Below are 20,262 nucleotides of genomic sequence, written 5' to 3'. Positions count from 1 at the left end.
GAGGCAGTATTGAAAGCACATAGGGAGTCGGCATCAGGCCCCGGGGTGTAGGCAGGGTTGGGTGTGGCCTGGTGTGTGCACTGTCCTGCACTGTGCATGTCCAGAGGGCCATGGGAAAGCACCCCCTGGGGCACAGGCAAACCAAGGCTGAGCGTGCCATGTCCACGTGGCGAGGACTGCAGCAAAGTGCTCATCAGGCCGGGGCTGTAGAGTCACCAAGACCTTGTGCGCTCCGGGCGCACGGCTGGGGCAGAGCACCACTGAATGTCCGCACACACGCTGCTGATGGACCAGGAAGCAGGAGCAAGAAGAAGCAACACAGCACATTGGAGCTAGAAAGAGGAGCCCGTTCCTCCTGCCGTGTCCTCCAGCACCCTCTACTGACGGCCGCCCCTCGAGCACACTAAGGAGAAGCGCGTGGAGAGTCCAGTCCCTTATTGCAGAGCAGCTGCTGAAGAGGGCACGTGGAGCTGAGAGGCAGGCAGTAGATAGTGGGCACACCCATGCAATTGGAAGTGGCTCTTAAGTTTACTCGGTTGGTTGACAGACATGTGGCCTCAATGTCAGCCTCTATTTAATCAGATTGAGAGGCTAGAATTTCCCTGTCATGATGTAGATGAAGGTATCAAAGGCTTAGGAAGGGAGGAATGTAAGAGTGGATTTATCACAAATGAACTTCTTGTTCACCTCCCAATTGCATGCTCAGCCCCAAAGATGCTCCCTTTGTCACGGCATCGAGTGAAAGGAGCATCTGCAAACTTGAACAGCTCTGTGGTGGCTCTCCTCTCTTGGTGTGTGATGGTGCGACGCCACCATGGATGTGCTCCCTGACTTCAGTGGGGACGATGGGATTCCATCGCAGCAGAGGCTGAGTGTGGCATTTAACTACCGAAGACAAGCATTTAGCAGCAGAGAAGCAGCAGTGGTAAGGGATTTTTGGCTACTGGTAATTGATTATGTTATCCCCAAGAATGAAGGAGATAGCCTACGAAAATGCTGCCTGATAGATGCAACTGGGAAAACTTCAGATCCGGGGGCCGAAAAGCTGACTTGAGTCACCACGATGGAGAGCTATACCTGTCACCCATTTTCCAGACTTAAACTCATTTCCAGATCCGAAGCCTCGTGATTGAAGGGGAGGCCAGGTCCCCTGCAGGAAGGATCCTGCAGCAGTGAGTGCCCCATACATGTAGGATAAATAATGCCCCAGGCCTTCCCCAAAGGGACCTGTTGCCATTTATTTGAATGCGTAGGAGGGAAAAGAAAACACCCAGACCTTTCAGGGACACTAGACATTGGCTTTAAATTTGACACCAAAGTCAGGGCTAGTGGGGGTCAGGTGATGAAGAAGTCTGGGCCAAGTCTGAATTACAGTGGATGAAGCAGGGCCATGAACCAACTGTGGTTAGTTCCCGAGTACCTGAGTGTATAATTAGAATAAACATACTGACAAATGGCAGAATCTCCACAGTGGCACTGTGACCCACTGAGTAACGGTCTTTATGGTAGAAAGAGCCAAGTGAAAGCCTCTGGAAGGTGCCCCCTACCAGGAGAGTAAACCAAAGTATTACCGCATCCCTGATGGGGAACTGCAGAGATCGGTGCCGCCATCAAATCGTGCAAGACGAAGGGATGGTTACAGCTGTCACCCCTCAATTGAACTTGCTATTTGCCCTGTGCAGAATGACTGCACTGTCAGAAACCGTCGATGGTGACAGCGGTTGCGGCAACCGTCTCAGACGCAGGACCGGCACAGCCCGCGCCGTGTTAGCCCCCAGCAGCGGCCTGCAGGGCCTCCCTACGACCCCTCCCCTAGACCCTATCACGTCCTGCCACTCCCCAGCTCCACAGCCAGAACTCCTCCGCATGGTGTTCAGTGGCCCCTACCGTCTGGCCTCTCATCGCGTGCCGCCCACCTCCCACAGCCCCCTAGACCCACCCTTCCCTGGTGCCAGGTGTCAGGCATCAGCCCCCGCCCCGGGGGCCTGTGTTCCTGTCTCTCCTTGCAGCCCCCATCAGGGGGCCTTGCACCAGGGCGCTGGCAGCGCCCTCCTGGCGGGTGAGCAGCGCGTGCTCCCGGCTGTGCGCGTCCCCCGCGACGCCAGTGCTCAGGGGCAAGGGCAGGACCAACAGGACTGTTAGGCGGGCAGGGCGGAGGTGGTGAGGCTGAGGTTCTTCCTAAGAGGCGTCTTCCGCCAGCGTCCCCCTGTCGCCATGCCCCCGCCTGCCGTCTGGTCCTCCGCCCTCCGCCCAGCACGCCGAGAGCCGCGGGGCAGCGCGGCAGCGTCGGGAGAGTTTAGGTCAGTCACCCGTCGGGTCCCCGCTACCTCGGGGAGAGAGGTCGAGCCGAGCGGAGGGCGACACACCGGGGACCCCGGCAGGGGAAAGCGCGCACGCTCGGGGTCTCCCCGTCCACAGCCCGGCAAACAAAACCCGTCTTTCTTGCAAGAGTAAAGATATAGGAACGAACAAAACTACTGTGCCCCGTGTGAGGATCGAACTCACGACCTTCAGATTATGAGACTGACGCGCTGCCTACTGCGCTAACGAGGCACCTAGGAACCGCTTCCGGCCGTAGAGTAATGAGGCCAGCACAGCGGCCCTGTGCGCATGTTCAGAAAACTATGGCGTCCTGTCTGCTTCCACTAGGTCCCTGGCCCGGGACGCTCGGCGTTCCAGGCCCCAGCGCCGGCTCCCGCGCTCGCTCCGGAGAGCGCCCTGGCCGAAACGCCCCCTGCTTTCCAGTCTTCCTCCGCTTGCCGATCTGTTTGTCAATCGACAAACACTGCGGCTTGCTTGGCAGCGCTGCGCTGGGTAGGGGGACACGGGAGAGTGGGATTCTTCCTGTTGTTGTAAACGCTTACTTTTGTATAGTGCTTACAAAGGGGTTGCACATTTGTGATCTCGTGAAACACTTATTGGGCACCTACTGTGTTCCGCGCCCTGTGCTGAATGCTGCGTTCACAGGGCACCGGCAGCCTCCGAGAGTTGGAGTGGGCGCGCAGATGCAGGAATTGAAAACACACGCATACACACCCCACGGCAGACCCCCGATCCTCCCGGCGCCCCAGGCTGAGGCCGCCCTTCTTAGAAGCGTCCGCAGCTCCGGAAACGACGCCCAGAGCCACAGCCTCGGCGTCTCGGAAGCCCCCAGCCCTCCCCACCGCTCCCCTCGCCTTCCCCCGGCCCTTTACACAGTCATCTACACACGTTCATCCTTAAAGCAAACTGGATGTCACTATCATAAATGGAACAAAGGGGATTTTTTCCTAATACACGTTAGAATAAGTATGTAACTACTGAAATAAAAAATACTTCTCCACGTACCATCTAAAATCAGCCAGACTACGGCACACTTAAGATCTGCATGTCGCTGTAAGTAAATTTTACCTTAAAAATAGTAAATTTAGACTGGACTCCAGCCGATGGGAGGCATGGGCTCTGGGGGAGTGTCCTGACGTCTGCAAGTCTGAAGTGCTCAGAAGACCAGACGACGTGATGGACCCACGGACCTCAGGGCGGAGAGGGGGAGACGCGGGAGGCAGAGTAAGAGGTTAACGTGGATTCAGGCGGTGGGTATATGGATATTCACTGTGCGATTCTTTCAGTGTTTCTGCTTATCTGAAAACTTTCATTGTAAAGTGCTGGGGGAGGAATTTTTTAAATCATCCAGAATTTGGGAGATGTTAAGGGGGCAGATGGCAGTATGAGTGTAAGGAGATGGAGAAAATAATATTATCTTAGGAGCAGGCAGCAGAATTTGGAGAGAGACCCCTGGAGTGGAGGTCCGCGGGGCCCAGAAGGGGAAGGACTGGGAGCTCCAGGGCGGGGGAGGCCCGGCAGGGAGCTGAGAGGAGGTGGGCCCCTAGGGCATGCTCCTCTGTAGGAGGACTTGTGGATGGGGCGGGTTGCCTTGAGGGAATTATTTCCACCCAGTCCTAGGGGAGCTTTCCCACCCTCACCCCCAGTGGGAACCCCGTGACCTCCCAGCCCTGGGGGAAGTTCTCCCACCCACTTTGCCGAGAGGGAATTGACCTAGGGCCAGTGTTCTGGGGGTATGGTCGGTGGGGCCCCAGGACAGCTCCACGGGTGCAGGAGGGCAGAGGCCGGGGCAGAGGGGCCATAGAGGGAACCCCCTCAACATTTGGGATCAGAATCCAGGGGCCTCTGAGGACTGCAGACTTGGGGTGTCACAGCAGTTTCACCCAGATCTCCAGGCCTGAGGAGCACTGATTGACGAGTGGATTAAACCCAACAGCCCCGTCTACCCCAGTTACAAATTGACCCGCTCGCAGGTCAGCAGTCCCGTGAGTGGGAAGGTGTCCAACAGGTAAACTCACCCAGGGCCACGGTTATTCCTTGAAGTCGTGTTGGAATTGCAAAAAATTGCGCACCTGAAACTCATAGAAAGTTATACGTCAATTACATCTCAATAAAAAAGATAAAATAAGATTAGGAAAAAAATTGGAAACAGCCTGATGTCCATGAACAGGGAATTGGACCGTCTGTCGCGGCTGTACACAGGAACACGGAAGGCTCTGTGTCTAACATGCAATGAGTGAGGAAAGCAAGAGCAGAACTGGGTGTGGGGTCTGCCACCATTTCTATAAAGGGGGAGGGGGGTACAATCATACTTGCTAGCATTTGCTCACTAAATCTCTGAAGGCACACGTACACAAAAATCTAAGAGCCATGATTAATACGTGGGGGGAGTGGAAACTGCATGGTTGGGGTCAGGGGTGGGATGAAGACTTTTTAAAAAATAAACTTTATTAACAGTTTTAGATTTACAGAGAAATTGCAAAGACAGTAGAGTTCCCAGAAAGCCCGCCCCTAGTTTCCTGTTAATACAATCCTACCTTAGTTATTACCATCCTACCTTAGTTATTACCATCCTACCTTAGTATGGTACCTTTGTTACAACTAATGAACCAGTGTTGATACGTTATTGACTGAACTCCATCTTGATTCCGATTCCCTTAGTTTTCCCCAAATGTCCTTGTTCTGTTCCAGGTTCCCATCCAGGATCCCACGTTGCATCTGATGGTCGTGTCTCCTTAGGCTCGTCTTGGCTGTGACAGTTTCTCAGGCTTCCCTTGGTTTTTGAGACCTTGACGGTTGTGAGGAGGCCTGGTCAGGTATTTTGTAGAATGACCCTCAATCTTGGGATCTGTCTGATGTTTTTCTGGGATGAAGACCTTCGAATAGTTGAAAAAAATACTTGAACTATGTTAAATCTATTACCTATTTTAAAATGTAAATATATTAATTTAGAAGACAAACTGCAGGAACTAGGAAGAAGTACAAGGGAGGAGAGGAAAGGGGGAGGAGGGGAAGGGACAGGAAGAAAGAAAAGAGGAGGAGAAGGTGGAGGGAGAGAAGGAAGACCTTCCGTGTCGCGTGGTCCTGCCCCGGCCCCACGACTTCCCGGCTCCCAGTCCCGTTGCCGGGCGGCCGCGAGGGGGCGCTTTGCCGAGGGGTCTCCGCCACCACCCAGCGCTTCCGGCGCTGGAAGGCAGAAGGGAGGCGGGGGGGTCCGTGTGGTGCTAGTGTTTCCGTAAGCCCGAAGCCTTGAGACAGGGGCGAGGGAGGGGGGCCGGGGTGCCCACTCCGCCAGGCTCGGGACGCACTGACTGCGCCCCGACCGCGTGCAGGGTACCAGGCTGGGCACACGCCGGGGTGACCACCACCATCATCCAGCCCTGTTTATGGAAGGTAGACAAGAGGTGGGTGGCGGTGCAAATATTCCGCTAAATAAAGTGTCTCCATTTTAAAAATACTTGTGCCACCGATTTTCAGAGACTTCTGAGCGTGTCAGCATAATGAAACACACACACACGTGCTTCCTTGCTGCCTCGATGAAGCCCGCGCTCCGGCAGAATCCGGGCAGGTGCCCAGTCCCCACTCGGCACCTCGTGGGTCCTGTGGAGGGAACCGCGGGCTGGTTGCGCCCTGAGTCCGGAGTAAGGGGCGGTCAGTGTTACATGCCCACCGGGATCGCAGGCGCAGTCTCCTGCAGGCGGTGACCCCCAGGCGTGGCTAGTGGTGAGTGACCGATGGCCGAGGACAGGCGTGGGGGGGGGGGGCACCTCAGATTGCGCCTGCGCGGGGCTCCCGGAATAAGCCCTTCCCACCTCCAGGCCTTTGCACGGGCTGTTCTCTCCGCCTGACGCCCCTTTTCCATCAGGCCCCTTAGTGTGACACGGGTCTCTTCCTTGCCCTTCTTCAACAGTCAAAGGTCACCTCCTCTGAGAAAACCTGATCTCCATTTCCTTATTTCCTTCTTCATCTGCTTCTCACCCCACCCCGACCCGACCCTACTCGGGTGGACGAAGGCGCTCCTTCCTCATTTACTCCAGGAACGACCGAAAGGGGTCGGTATTAGCATTGCCCTACATTTACAGATGCGCAAACTCAAGCGGGATTAGGCGGCCTGCCCACATTGGAGCCGCTGATGGCAGCGAGGGGGGGTTCCATCCGGAGTCAGACAGCAAGGCCGGCCCCTTAACCATCGCTCCCCCGCCCCCAGCAGCAGTTTCCCAAACTGTTTCCTCACGGGCACCCCCTGAAATAATTTTGAAAAACATCTACACACCTCCTGGCATAACGTTAAATTGATAGCTAAACTTGCTCATTATAAGTTCAAACAGTTACACAAGATGTAATTTCCAGTAGACTGTATGTGCTGATTTTTAAAGAGTAAAACCGCATATATGATTTTTTAACGTGCATCCGATGAACTCGAAATAGCCTAAGCATTCCAAACCAACCATAATCTAAGTGTACATGAATAAGCTCCTCTTTAACACTTGTTAAGTTTACATTTATTTTCCCTCCTGATCTCATATTTCCATTCTATTTCCCCCTACAGAATTTTATCCTCATATAGTACATATTTTATGTTTGCATGTCTGTTATTGATCACCCTAACATGCCTAACACAAATATATACATAAATTGAACATTTTTTGTTTCCTGTGACCGTAAATTTCCGTCAAAATTTTCTTCAAAATTGACATATTATTTTTATTAGTACACAATCAAAAATTATAAATTTATTTATAGATTTGAAGAATAATTATTCAATGGAAAAATATAAAAGTTTATCAAAAACGAATATCCATGAGATGGATGCAACTTTTTAATCCCACGTACTTCGTGTATGCTTGTCCAACTATTACTTTTTGTTAGAATGAGAAGGGGTTCAGCATGAATTCTATTCGTATTTTTCATATGTACAGATGTAAATGTTGAGAAACTTTGTTGACATGAAGAAGTAAAAAAAGAATGGAATGAGTCTTTTTTTTTTTTTTTTTGTGGGGAAGATCAGCCCTGAGCTAACATCCGTGCTAATCCCCCTCTTTTTGCTGAGGAAGACCGGCTCTGAGCTAACATCTATTGCCAATCCTCCTCCTTTTTTTCCCCAAAGCCCCAGTAGATAGTTGTATGTCATAGTTGTACGTCCTGCTAGTTGCTGTATGTGGGACGCAGCCTCAGCATGGCGGGAGAAGCGGTGCATCGGTGCGCGCCTGGGATCTGGGCCTGGGCTGCCAGTAGCGGAGCGTGAGCGCTTAACCACTAAGCCACAGGGCCGGCGCAAGGAATGAGTTTTATTTCAGCACTAAAACCCAATTCCTTAAACAATTTCAAGTTATATCCTAAAAAATCACTTCTCATCCATCCAGCTTGATTAGGTCCTCTTTCTGTTTTGAACTGGAAGCCACAATAATTGGTCATTAGAGTCTTTCACTTTCTCAACTTGTAAACCAATGTTTTGAATCGAACGTTGCCTTTATTTGCAGTGCGGGAGGTTTCACACCCAAGTGGTACGATCCTGAAGGTGGGGGAAGAGCAGAAGTGAAAGGGGAGATGGGAAAGGACCGGGGGCCTGACCCCCCTACAGCAGCTCTTTCTCCAGTTGATCAATTTTAGGATATTTTCACATACCGCTGGGGCACCTGTCCAGGTGACATTTGGTGGGGCTTAGATTTGACCTGACAGGCAGTAGAGGCTGTTGTAAGCCCATTTTACAGAGTGGAAAGTGTGTGTGCATGAGAGTGTGTGTGTGTGTGTGTGTGTGTGTGTGTGTGTGTAGAGGTGGGCTCAGGGCTGGCTGAGCAGGGTAACTTAATGGAAACATGTTGTGAATTAGTCCTATCCCATGGACCCAGGCAGCAAGACCACCTGGGAAACCCGTGAAACAATCCAGGCCCAGGGCGATGAAAGCACATCCTGGGAGACGGCTGCAGAGACCAAGAGGAGGGAGCCAAGTGGAGACACATTGTACAGAACAGCCAGGACTTGGGTCTGGTTAATTGCCAAGGACAAAGAGGGAAACAAAGTCACTCCACATTAGGATAAGCAAGGTCCACGGGCCGGCCCTGTGGCTTGGTGGTTAAGTGCGCGCGCTGCGATGCTGGTGGCCCGGGTTCGGATCCCGGGTGCGCATCGAGGCACCGCTTCTCCGTTCATCCTGAGGCCGAGTCCCGCATACAGCAACTAGAAGGATGTGCAGCTACGACATACAACTATCCACTGGGGCTTTGGGGGGAAAAAATAAAATAAATAAAATCTTTAAAAAAAAAAAAAAAAAGGATAAGCAAGGTCCAGAAAGGTCCTGGTGCCACCACCAGGAAAGAGGGACCTGTTTGGGGGAACCCAATAAGTTCTGTTTTTGTATATTTTGTATTACACAAGTAATGTGTGCTCGTTATAAAGTACATACACACATACAGACTATATCAGTCAGCTATTAGCACACTGCACCAGTGCTGCTTAACAAATCACCCAAAACTTAATGGCAAACAACAAGTGTGTTTTTGTTTTTGTTAAATAGTTTTATTGAAATATAATTCACATACCATACAATTCACCCATTTAAAGTGTTCAGTTCAATGGTTTTCGGTGTATAATCACTTAATAACAGGGATATATTCTGCGAAATGCATCATTAGGCAATTTTGTCATTGTGGGAACATCATAGAGTGTACTTACACAAACCTAGATGGTATAGCCTCCTACACACCTAGGCTGTATGGTACTAATCGTACCAGACCAGTGTCGTATATGCAGTCCATCATTACGGTGCATGACTGTATGTATTACATTATTATGTTTAAAAATTGTGGTAAAATATATGTAACAAAATTTACCATTTTGATCATTTTTAAGTGCCCAATTCAGTGGCATTAAGTACATTTGCAATGTTGTGCAAGTATCATAACTGTTTCCAAAACCTTTTCATCCCCCCAAGCAGAAACTCTGTACTCATTAAGTAAGAACCCCTCATTCCCCTCTCCCTCTAACCCCTGGTAGCCTCTAACCTACTTTCTGTCTGTAAATTTGCCTCTTCTAGAGATTTTGTATAAATGGAGTCATACAATATTTGTCCTTTTGTGTCTGGCTGATTTCACTCAACATAATGCTTTCAAGGTAAGCATGTATTTTTCTTGCTCATGGGTAGGTGGGTCACTGGGCTAGCTCCAGGCTGAGGGTGGGTTCACTTCTGCTTGTCACATCTGAATGTTCTCCTGGGACCAGCCATTCCCTGGAGTGTATTCTTCTCACTGAGGGTCACAGCATCCCAAGAGACCAAGCTATGCCAAACCAGCACATTTAAGGCCTCTGCTCTGGGTACCTCCCTTAAATTCCATTGGCCAAACCAAGTCACCTGGCCGAGTTCAACATCCACGGGGCTGGGAAGTATACTTGGCCCACAGTGGAAGAGGCTGCAAAGCCAGGGCAAGGAAGAGAGTGAAGAATTGAGAACAGTACCCCAATCTGCCACAGACAGACATACACAAGTAAATATGATTCCACCTTGCCCCTAATCGTATTGTCCTGTAACTTACTTTTTCCACTTAACAATAGCTGGGAACTCTCCCTGCCGATACATATGGATCTTCCTTGTTTTTTTAACCACAGCAGTCTATCTCTTAGAAGAGATCAGGACACAGACACACAGAGGGAAGACCTGGTGAAGATGCAGGAGGAAGACGGCCGCCTACAAGCCAAGGAGAGAGGCTTAGAAGAAACCAACTCTTCCAACACCTTGATCTTGGACTCCCAGACTCCAGAACTGTGAGAGAACAAATTTCTGTTGTTTAAACCCCGCAGGCTGTGGTGCTTTGTTATGGCAGCCCGAGCTTCTCTAGGTCTTCTAATTCTAGAACATCGACTTCTTCCCAATTAGGAACAAATACTGTCGTGAACATTCTTGTGCATGTTTGACAGTGGAAGTCTGAGGAGCTTGTGGGCAGCCAAAAAGTATGTTCTGTCCTGCATTCGGGCAGGTTTGCTGTTTCACTCTCAAGGGAGCACATGGGGAATTTTCCATTTACCTGAGGCTGAAAACCAGAAGCTCTGAGATTTGTCAGTGCTGGGGCTTTCACAGATGGAAAGAACTGGGACCTTTCTTTTCACCCTTGACGTCTCCCTGCACTTCTCTCCCACCCACGGATCGCTGTCTCCATCTGCTTGGCAGGATCACAACCAGATTGCGGGCCGCGTCTGACCTGACCACAGCCCACAGCCTCTTTCCTTAAACAGTCCTCTGCAGCCACTACTTCAGCTGGAGGGAAGTCAGGGTGAATGCATTCCAGAATCCCTGCTCACTGTGGCTCTCATCAGCTTTTAAGTTCTCTCTGCTTAAAAAAAATAAAAAAATAAAAAATATGGAAGGAGTGCAGAGGCTGGGAGAGGGGAAAGGTTATCGGGGAAGGAAGGAGGCCGGGGAGAAAGGCCCCATTTGGGGAGCAAGTTCTCCCGTGGTATTTGGGAGGCAGCAAAGGTTCCCCAGGCCTGGCCCCTTCCCAACAGGTCTTGGTGAGGTGGTAGGACTTGGCTGTGGGCCCACTGTCTCATCTTAGTATTCTGCCCGTAACAAGCCCGCAGTGAGGGCGCAGCCAGCTGGGCAGGTCCAGGGAGGCTGAGAGAGGCCAAGCACGGGGCGGGAGGAGCAGCCAACAGTCTTTTGTCAGCTGTCCAGGGCAGCGGAAGGCCACGTCCTCCCAGCTCCCTTTCTGACTGGACGAGCAGACTGCACAGTGTGAGTCAGCCTGTTGTGGAAGCATCTCAGAGTCATTGCTCTGAACTGCTGACAAAGCACCGAGAAGCAGGAAGCCCTCACCCCTGGCAGCCCGGATGTTCCCTGAGGGCTCCGCTCTTCCCCACACTGTGGCCAGAGGCCTCCCTTACAAACCCTAATCTGGCCTTGTCTGAAGGCTGCTTAACAGCTTCAGGCGGAAGTCCTCCTGTGCCCCACCCCCGAGGTCTGACCTCTTGAGTTCATCTCTTCCTACTCCTCACATCCCTCCCACCCCTGCCTAGGTCAGGCCTCCCTGCTCTGTACTCTCCTGGCTCTTGCTCTCCTGACCTTAACACTCATCCCGGTTCAATGTCATGACTTCTCATTTGCCGTCTTCCCCACTGGACTGGAGGCCCCTCCACAGCAGAAGCCATGCTGTAGGCTGTGCAGAGCCCACGGTGGGCCCTCGTGCATTTGACGATGACAGGAAATGCTTTGCACATTCCACTGTAATTGCTTGTCTGTCTCTGAGGGCAGGCCTGCCGTTGGCTCATTTCTACATTCCCAACTTTTAGTCTGATCAAAGACCTAGTTCCTCGTTCCAAAGATGTACAGGCTCTGATTTCGGTAACCAGGTGGGCCTTTCCATGAACTGGTCGGGAACGGACTCCAAGGTCCATCGCCCACTCTCCACATACAAGGTGGGGACAACAGCGAGGTCCCCTAGCCAGAGGAGAGGAAAGGGTTACAGCGCTCAACTCTGGGGCCCTCCCACTTTGCCCCCCCTGACAGGTGAGACAGGTGTGCTGGGTGTGGTCCCAGCAGCCCTGGGGCCCCAAGGAGCTGGGCCTCCTCCTTCCAGGTTCAGATCTGGAATAGGACAGTGGTTTTGCCCGCAGTTCCAACGGGTGTAATGGCAATGGCAGGGGGTCACAGTGAATGTCCCAGCTCCCCTGGTTGTGTTGGGACACGGAGCCATAAGGCCCCTTCTTCACAGGGCTACTGGGTGTCTTGGTCTCTCCCTGAAGTAGCTGGGCATCCAGGGGCTGGGCTGCTTAAACATTAATCCTTTCAAATCATATCACTAAAATCTACTGCACCTGTATTTCAAACATAGCATGTATGCCTGAAATTGCACAACTACATTATGGCAAAGTCACATCATCTAGATCATAATTTAAGGCTTAGAGGCTTCAACTAATGTAGGTGACAGTCTGATGGCCAACCGAGAAAGTCTGGTTACAAAGTAGCATTTACTGGGAGTCCAGGTCCCATCCAGCACCTTGCACATACATGCATAGGAAGCACTCAGTGAGTGTGGAATGAATGAATGACACAACGTTTCTATCCTGAGTCTGTGGGTCTTTTCCTATTCAGAAATCTGTCCCCAGTTATCACACACACACTCATCACAGAGCAGCAGGTCTTTGCTCGTTGAAGGGAAGCAGGGAGTTGGGCACAGTGAGCTGATTCACCCTTACAATCTTTAAGTCACTAGAGCCAAAGAGGGGTGCAGGTGGGAATCTTCTAGAACATTGCATTTTTTGCAAAAAGAGGCAGTCAGCAAGTGTTGGAGGGAGTACAGGTAGGGAACACAATCCATTAAGCCTACAGAGGTGGCTGAAGCTGGTACTTCGGCTCTCCCTTGGGGTAGGGGCCGCTGGAAGGTGAGCAAATATTTCACCCGGCAGTGGGATAGCCACTGGGGTCAGAGTGGTGAAGAAGACAAAATTGGTTCCCCCTTCACTAAGAGACGTTAAGTAGGTAAACAAATACGTGAAGGAGGCAATTCCATATGATGGTAAGTGCTGTGAGGCCCAAAGACAGGCCACAGAATCCACTCTAGCTGGTTAAGCAGAGGGGGATTTGTTATAATTAGTTCATTACAGAATTTCCAGGAGGCCTAGGGAACCACATGTGGATGCCACAGAGGCAAGGACACCCCAGCCAGCAAGATGCTTAGCCACACTATGGACTGTTCCGGTGGAAACCTTCCTGCTACCACCACTGTCCACCTCCGACGCCATGAACCGGCACCAGCGTCCAGTTCTGCCCCAGCGGCTGCTGCAGAAGAACCAAATCCCTGCCTGGGTGCCTTTAAGTCATGTGAGGATGCTCCTGCCTACGAGAGCCTGGGTCCCACGCACAGCTCTGGCTTTTGGGAGGCCTGGGAAAAGGAGTTTTGAGCTTGCCAGACGCTGTGGAAGAGTACACTAGTGGGAGACTGTGGAGAGTCCTGAGGGATCTAATCTCCACTGTTGCCACAACACCCAAGAAACTGTTAAAAATTACAATGTCTAGTGGTGTAGCTATGGAAGATGTTTGATTTTTTCTTTCATTTTAATGCATTTTATTTCATTTGTTTTTGCCAAATTTTTATAAAAGAATGTGTAATAGTCACAAAACAAAGGGCAAAAACCGATAGAGTTATTTTCAGAAGAAAGGAGAGAGAGTGGATTCCAGCAGAGGAAAAAATTTTCCCAGCCCAGCTTGGAGGGAGGGTTCTTCTGATGGCCCCCGGCAGCCTGATGGCCACTTACCTCCTAGGTGTTTATCTAAGTGAAATGAAAACTTGTATTCATACAAAAACCTATATATGAGTATTTATAGTGGCTTTATTCATAAATGTGCAAAACTGGAAACAGTCCACCGTCCTTCGACTGGGAAATGGATAAACAAACGGTGGTACATCCATGCAATAAAATACTACTCAGCAATAAAAAGTAGCTAACCACTGACACACGCCACAATATGGATGAATCCCAAGGGTGTTATGCTGAGCGAAAGAAGTGTGGGAGATCAAAATTGGCCACCCTGAAATATCTCTCTTTACCTTGATTATTTTCTCTGATGGACATTTGACCTCCCCCAAACTGCCTAAAGAATTTAACATAATTTAACATAATTCCTGTTCCAGGAAGGAGTTACTATCATATGATGGCTGTAATATAATGCAAAATACATGTTACAATAGAAAAGGCACCAACAAGCCCATCTTATCAAAAATTCTGTCTAAGTGGCCCTGCAAAGAGTTGCCAGACAAAAATTTACATTTATAAGGGAAATCTCCATTTGCAAAGGTATCTCCCTCTCTGTGCTGGGGGGAAGGGGAGATGGCCTCTCTAGAAACTTATCAGTGTGGAGGGTGAGGCGTTAAATCTACATACCCTTGATTACTGTGATTTCTGTCTCCCTCCCCACCCACAACGTCCTCCTTTGTCTTTAGCTGAAGATGGTATTTAAGATGAGAATCTCTGCCATTGTGTTGAGAAACTCAGTTTCCCTGGTTTCTCCCATCTATACATGTTATTAAACTTGGTATTATTTTCTCCTGCTAACCTCTTTTTAATTATTTGGCCAGCTAGAAGAACCTTAAGGGAAAGGGCAGAGGGGGATTCTCCCTCTTCCCCGACAGAAGCCAGACACAAAAGGCTCACACTTTATGATTCCATTTATAGAACATTCTGGAATAGGCAATCATTAGGGAGAGAGAACTGATCAGAGGTTGCCAGAGGCTGGGAGTGGGGGAAGCAGTTGACTACAGAAGGGAGTGGAGGATGTTTTACAGTGATGGAAATATTCTATATCTTGATCATGGTAGTGGTTACACAATCCTATGCGTTTGTGAAAACTCATGAGCTCATACAGTAACAAGACTAAATTTTACTGCATTTAAGTTATACCTTAATTTTAAAAAGCTTCTGCAAATTCACAAGCCAAAAAATGGGAGTTCCCATGGTTTTTATGCATGTCAGAAATCTTAAGCAGTGAACCGGGAACTCGAAAATAAAAACTTGAGAACGCAAAGGGTCTTGGCAGCTATGGGCCCCTGAGAATTAAGCCGTGGTTTTGCTGGCGGCCAAGGATGAACTCGCTGAGGATAGCCCGGAGAGGCTGCTCCCCTGAAAAGCAATTGTAGAAGGACCTGTGGATGGTGGGTGGGGTTTAGGGTACTGGCTGGACACCCTGTCCCATTTCCACCACCCTCTGTCCCTCCTGCCAGCAGCTGCAGGGGCTCCTTCCTGCCTGCGCTGAGCTGATGATATGCAGAATGGATTGATTGGTGTTGACAGGGAGCTATTTGCCCATCTAATTAATTATGCCAACTAATTTTCAACTTAATTGTGCTTCTCAGGTCACTGGGTAATGAGACTGTACAATTTTCTTGCTGCTACAGGCCTTGATGGAGAAGTGGGAGGGAGAAGGTGGCAGCTGCTCCTTAAGGTCAAACAGGAGGCACCCTGTTCCTCCAGGTTCTTGGGCCCACAGCCCAGGCTTTCAGCCCCTGGCTGCCCCAGAGCAAGCTCTGGAATCCTCTTCGTGTGCGTTCTACCTGTGTAAGCTGGCCTCTGCCCCGGGAGCTCTCTCGGCCCTGTATTCACCTAACAAACATTGATTGAATGCCTAAACCGTGCCAGCCCCAGGCAAGAGGTTAAGTCACGCCTTGCCTCTCCCCCATCCCCCACCCCAAACTGCTCACAGCCTGAAGGAGGAGGTTCTCACTCAAACCAGCAATTACAGAATCTGGCTGCAGATAGGAGCAACGGCTTTGAAGACGAACCCAATCCAGGCTCTGTTGTTGGGCTTTTGAAGAATCTGCTTAACCTCCCTGTGCCTCTGTTTCCTCATGTACGAAAACCCTGCAAGGCTGTGATCGGATGCAGTGTGTACATAACGGAACTATCCACTCCCTCCCTGGTCCCCAATAACATCCTCTCCCCCATCTCCCGCCGGCTTGTCTTGTAGAATGTCTCACAGCCTGGATTTGTCTGATTGTTTCCTCCTTGTGGGGTCACCTAAAAAACATCGTTTTAAAAAAAAGTCAAAATTCAGGTTATACGTCTTCAGCAGGAATATCGCGGAAGTGATGCTGGGCTCTTATTACATCCCATCGGGTGGCTCGGGACTTCTGTTTGTTCCGCTATTGACGAGGGTCACTCTGATCACACGATTAGGGTCATGTCCAACAGGTTTCTCCGTGTAACGTTTCTTGTTCCTTCTTTGTAATTATTCAGTACTTTATGGGGAATTTATTTATTGAAACTACTTAAATACCTGTTCTTCCTCAAACTCTCAACATATTTATTCTTATCAGTCTGGACTCATGGTTTCCTAGTTTATTTCATGTTTATAATCCTTTATTACCATTATTTTGATGCTCAGATTGTCCCAGGCTTAGCCAGTGGGAGCCCCTTTAAGCTGGCCTCTGTGTCTTTTTGACATGACTTCATCATTCTTTCAGCACTTTCTTGCTTTGTGGTGCAAGATATTCCGGAATCGTCTTGTATTTTCCCTGCCCCATTCGTGAAAACAGCCACTTCTCCGAGGAGCCCCGGGCACTGGGTGTGGATGTTGCCGTAGGAGTGTCACTGTCAGCGGACAGAACTAGGGAGCTAAGAGATAAATGTATATCTGTATAAAGTATGATTATATTTTATATCATTCTTTATATATTTATCAATAATTTATATATTATATATTAGAACTTATGTAATTTTTAAATTTTTAAAATTTATCTATATTGGAAGCTGTGAGTCCAAATCAGTGTCTCCAGTTCACAGTCAACACTAAAGCGTTCATTCTGGTTTCCCCTTCTGTATTTGTAACTCTCTGCCCTGGCAGTAAGACACTCGGTTTCCATCATCCTTACTTATTATATTTCCTTATTTGACCAATGCCCCTGCCTGTAACCAACCTAGCATCTCCTCTGCCACCTCTCTTGGCTCAAGCTCTGACATCCATTCCAGGCTGCCCCCTCCCCGCATGGACGTCTCCTCGCCCTGCACCTCCTCACCCCGCTTGGCCTCTGACACCTGCCCTGGGCCATCAGGTCCCCTCCACACCAGGCCCCCTCCCCATCTCTGCCGCCTACCTTGCTCCAACGCACCCAGTGGCTCTAAGATTGAATTGTTCAGGAAGAAAAGGCCGGGGGGAAGGTGAGAGAGGAAGCCCAGGCATTTTTTAAGGATATGAAAAATACACTTCTGAGTATTGTTAAACTATAAAAGAAGGCAAGATATGAAATTGCATGTGTGGTATAATATCAACTATGTTAAAAGCTCACAAAAAAATACTGGCGCTGTCTTAGGCTGCAGAGTGGAGCACAAATGGGACAAGGTTTGCTCAGTATTACACAGGCCTTCTCCCTTACATCTCACACCTTTCGAGCTTCGTCCTGTGAAAGAGGCAGAAGACACTGCGGTTACCAGGTGGACTCTGGGACCAGACCACCCGTGTGTAGCTCCTGGCACTGTCACTTCCCGGCCAGGTGACCTTGGGGCAGTTAGTTACGTAACCTCTGTGCTTCAGTTTCCTTCATCCATGAAACAGAAATAGTCATAGCCCTTCCTCACAGGGCTCTCTGAGGATCGCATGCATTAACACCCGTAAAGCACTGAGACCACCACCCGGCACACAGGACATGGTCCGTAAGGTTAGCTGCTAGTGTATGGACAGAAAAGTGAAGTCCAGCAAGGTCCCGTAAGTTACCCACCCAAGGTTGCATGTTCTCAGAGGCACACTCTGAACTCACTTGTGCCTGACTCCGGAAGCACGCAAGCCCTTTGCCATTGCACCACTGGAGGAATTAAATGCAGTGGGGAGATGAGGCAGTGTGCCCATAACTAGTACCAGACTGGCTGAGACAAGTCCTACAAGCACTTAGTAGGCTCAGAGGAGGAGCAATGACAGCTGCCTGGGAATCGTCGAGAAAGGCTCCCTCGCAGAGGTGGGAATCGAGATCGACCTTGAACGCTGAGAAAGACGTGAATCAGCTGTGATGGTAGAGGCAAGGACTTCCAGCTGAGGGGACGGGCTGAACAAAGGCAGGGGACTGGACCTCCCACATGGGCGAAGTCAGTCATCCACTAGGGCCTGGGCTCTGGACCAGAGTTCCTCAGTCTCAGCACTATTGACATCTGGGGCCAGATAGTCCTTTCTTGTGGGGGCTGTCTGTGCATTGTAGGATGTAGCAGCATCTCTGGCTTATACCCACTTGATGCCAGGAGCATCTGTCCCCGAGTTGTTAATATCCACCATTAGTAACCCAAAATTCCTCTAGACACTGATGCCCCCTGAGTGGGGGCCAAAATCGCCCCCAGCTGAGAACCATTGCCCTAGATAAAGAGAATTCTCAGGAAGCCCCAACACCACTCATCTGCTAACAGGAGCCTGGCTTCTCATTCTTTCCCTCATTGTCAGGTGTCCTCATGAGCAGGAGAGACTACACTCAGGCCACAGGAAGGAAGAAGGTAAGTCAGTCCTCCGTAATCCACAGTGCCTGGAACAGAGGGCTCAGGATTTCTCAACAGGTGAAGGTGTGGCTCTGCAGCTGGCCAGACTTTCTGGTTCAGAAGTGCAACCCCAGATGAGGGATTTGTTATTCCAGCCAGTGGACCCAGCAAGAATGATGTCATTTCACAAGGCTGGGGCTGCAGAGGAGCGAAGATGAGGGTCAAAGCTAATGATACTTACTGGCCAGCTATGTGACTTTGAGAACAGTCACTTCCCCTTTCTGAGCTATAGTTTTTTCATCAGTAAACTGGAGCACTTGCGGCACATCCAAGATTCCTTCCAGGTGAGGGCTTCTCTTGGAGCCTCGTAAAGAGCAGTGAGGAGATGGTTCCCAGCTCACAGGGAAGGAGTTTTGTGATTGACTAGTAATGTCTGCCAGGAGCACAGGAATGGGGGGACAAGGTGTGACAACATGCATAGAGTGTATTTGCTGTCTATTCTAAAGGATTCAACTAGAATCTCTGGGGTCTGTGTGAGGGCAAGGAGCCAGGGACAGGAGAAACAGGGCTCTCCTTCTTCTAGCCATTCTAGAGGGGAAAGTTCCACTCAAAATTCTTTTTCAAAAAACGAGAGCTGCTCTGCAAATGGACAGGTGAAAATGGTCCCTACAGGCTGTGGAGACCTGCCTCTGTCTCAGAGGGACCCGCAATCATTTATTCATCTAACAAAGAGAATTAGGCCCAGGTGAGAGGAGAATCCCAGGACATCCACTACTTTTTTCCTTCTCCTCTACACACATTCTGAAACTGATAAGAGGATTTGGGTTGTTCTGAGGGTTAAAAAGGGACAGGGGAGGGGAAGGGAAATAGTGAAGTTTGGCACAGTGGAAAATACATGGGCTTTGGAGTGACAGTGCCCAGGCTCCCTCACTCACCAGCTGTGTGATCTTGGGCAAGTTACTCAACCTCTCCGAGCCTTGGTTTCCTCATCTGTGAAAAGAGTCCTAATAATCTGTGTCTCCCTCAGCACAGATAGCCAGCATGCAGTGAGCACTCACTGATGGCCAAGTGCAGGAGAGGGCAGGCTGGAATGTTCACACAGGTCTCAAACGTGCAGGCTCTCAGATGCTAGGCTCAGGAGACTCCTCACAGACTGGTGACTAGACCTAGCTGATGCAGAATTGGAGAATGAGCCGAGGAGGACACAGAGGAGACCAGAGAGGAGGGAAGATCAGAGGAGAACGTGGGAAAGAGGTTAAATCAACTATGTAAGCAAGAGTTGGCAGAAGGGAGACGGGGGAGGGCCCAGAGCCAAGGGGCGATGGGGAGAGAGTCTATTGGATTTGTCCTCAGGAAGGTTCCAGGGACTGTGGGGAGGGGCTGAAGCAGAATAAAGGCCTGTGAATTAGATGCCTTCAGTGTCCTTCAAAAGAGGAGAAGAAATCCTTTTCTGTTCTCTGGACTGTGCTTTTAAGGATGCTACTCTACTACTGGACTGAGCCGCTTGGGCCACAGCTGCAGTGGAGTTACAGACACTCATGGGAATTTTCCTCCAAAGAGTAGACGTGCCACAGAGAGACATCCACCTCTTACTACGTACTAGCTGTTGAAGACCACGCAGGCCTGGTTTTCCGGCGTAATTCTCTCAGCAGATGTTGTCAGGGCCTGGCCTTCATGGCTTCAGTGTCACCACTCCCACGATGGTCTCTTACCATAGTACCTGCACCCTCTGCCTGGAGGCTTTCTCTGGCTTCAGGGCTGTGCTGGTGAGCTCCTGGGGCAGGCCAGCAGTACGGGGGGGAAAAACGCTGCCCCAGGAGCGTCCCTCGACCAATGACAAATGGAAGTTGGTAGATAAATTCTGCAGCTGTCTCGCCCTTTGGGTAGGAAAACTCTGAGATGTATTCTACACCATCTCCCAGAGGTCCCTGGCTGGACACGCCCCAAGATGTTCCTAAACCCCAGATGTCCACAATGGTGACCTGCTCAGTAACACATCCCACA

General features: G+C 50.1%; 1 long non-coding RNA gene and 1 other non-coding gene across 2 annotated transcripts; one reads left to right on the top strand and one right to left on the bottom strand.

The window, feature by feature from the left end:
• Window positions 1–2,480: 2,480 nt before the first annotated feature.
• On the bottom strand, window positions 2,481–2,553 carry TRNAM-CAU (transfer RNA methionine (anticodon CAU)). The gene has a single exon. It is a non-coding gene; the product is annotated as a tRNA-Met (tRNA).
• Window positions 2,554–3,378: 825 nt separating this feature from the next.
• Window positions 3,379–14,356, top strand: LOC147913981 (uncharacterized). Its single transcript, XR_015555966.1, has 5 exons — window positions 3,379–3,572; window positions 5,014–5,138; window positions 5,800–6,045; window positions 9,356–9,432; window positions 9,925–14,356. It is a non-coding gene; the product is annotated as an uncharacterized LOC147913981 (long non-coding RNA).
• Window positions 14,357–20,262: the final 5,906 nt, after the last annotated feature.

This window comes from Ceratotherium simum, chromosome 23, assembly GCF_057802395.1.
Source record: "Ceratotherium simum simum isolate JZ-2026a chromosome 23, ASM5780239v1, whole genome shotgun sequence".
Lineage (NCBI taxonomy): Eukaryota > Metazoa > Chordata > Mammalia > Perissodactyla > Rhinocerotidae > Ceratotherium > Ceratotherium simum.
The sequence above is the reverse complement of the archived record's forward strand: the minus strand, read 5'-3'. Positions and strand labels throughout refer to the sequence as shown.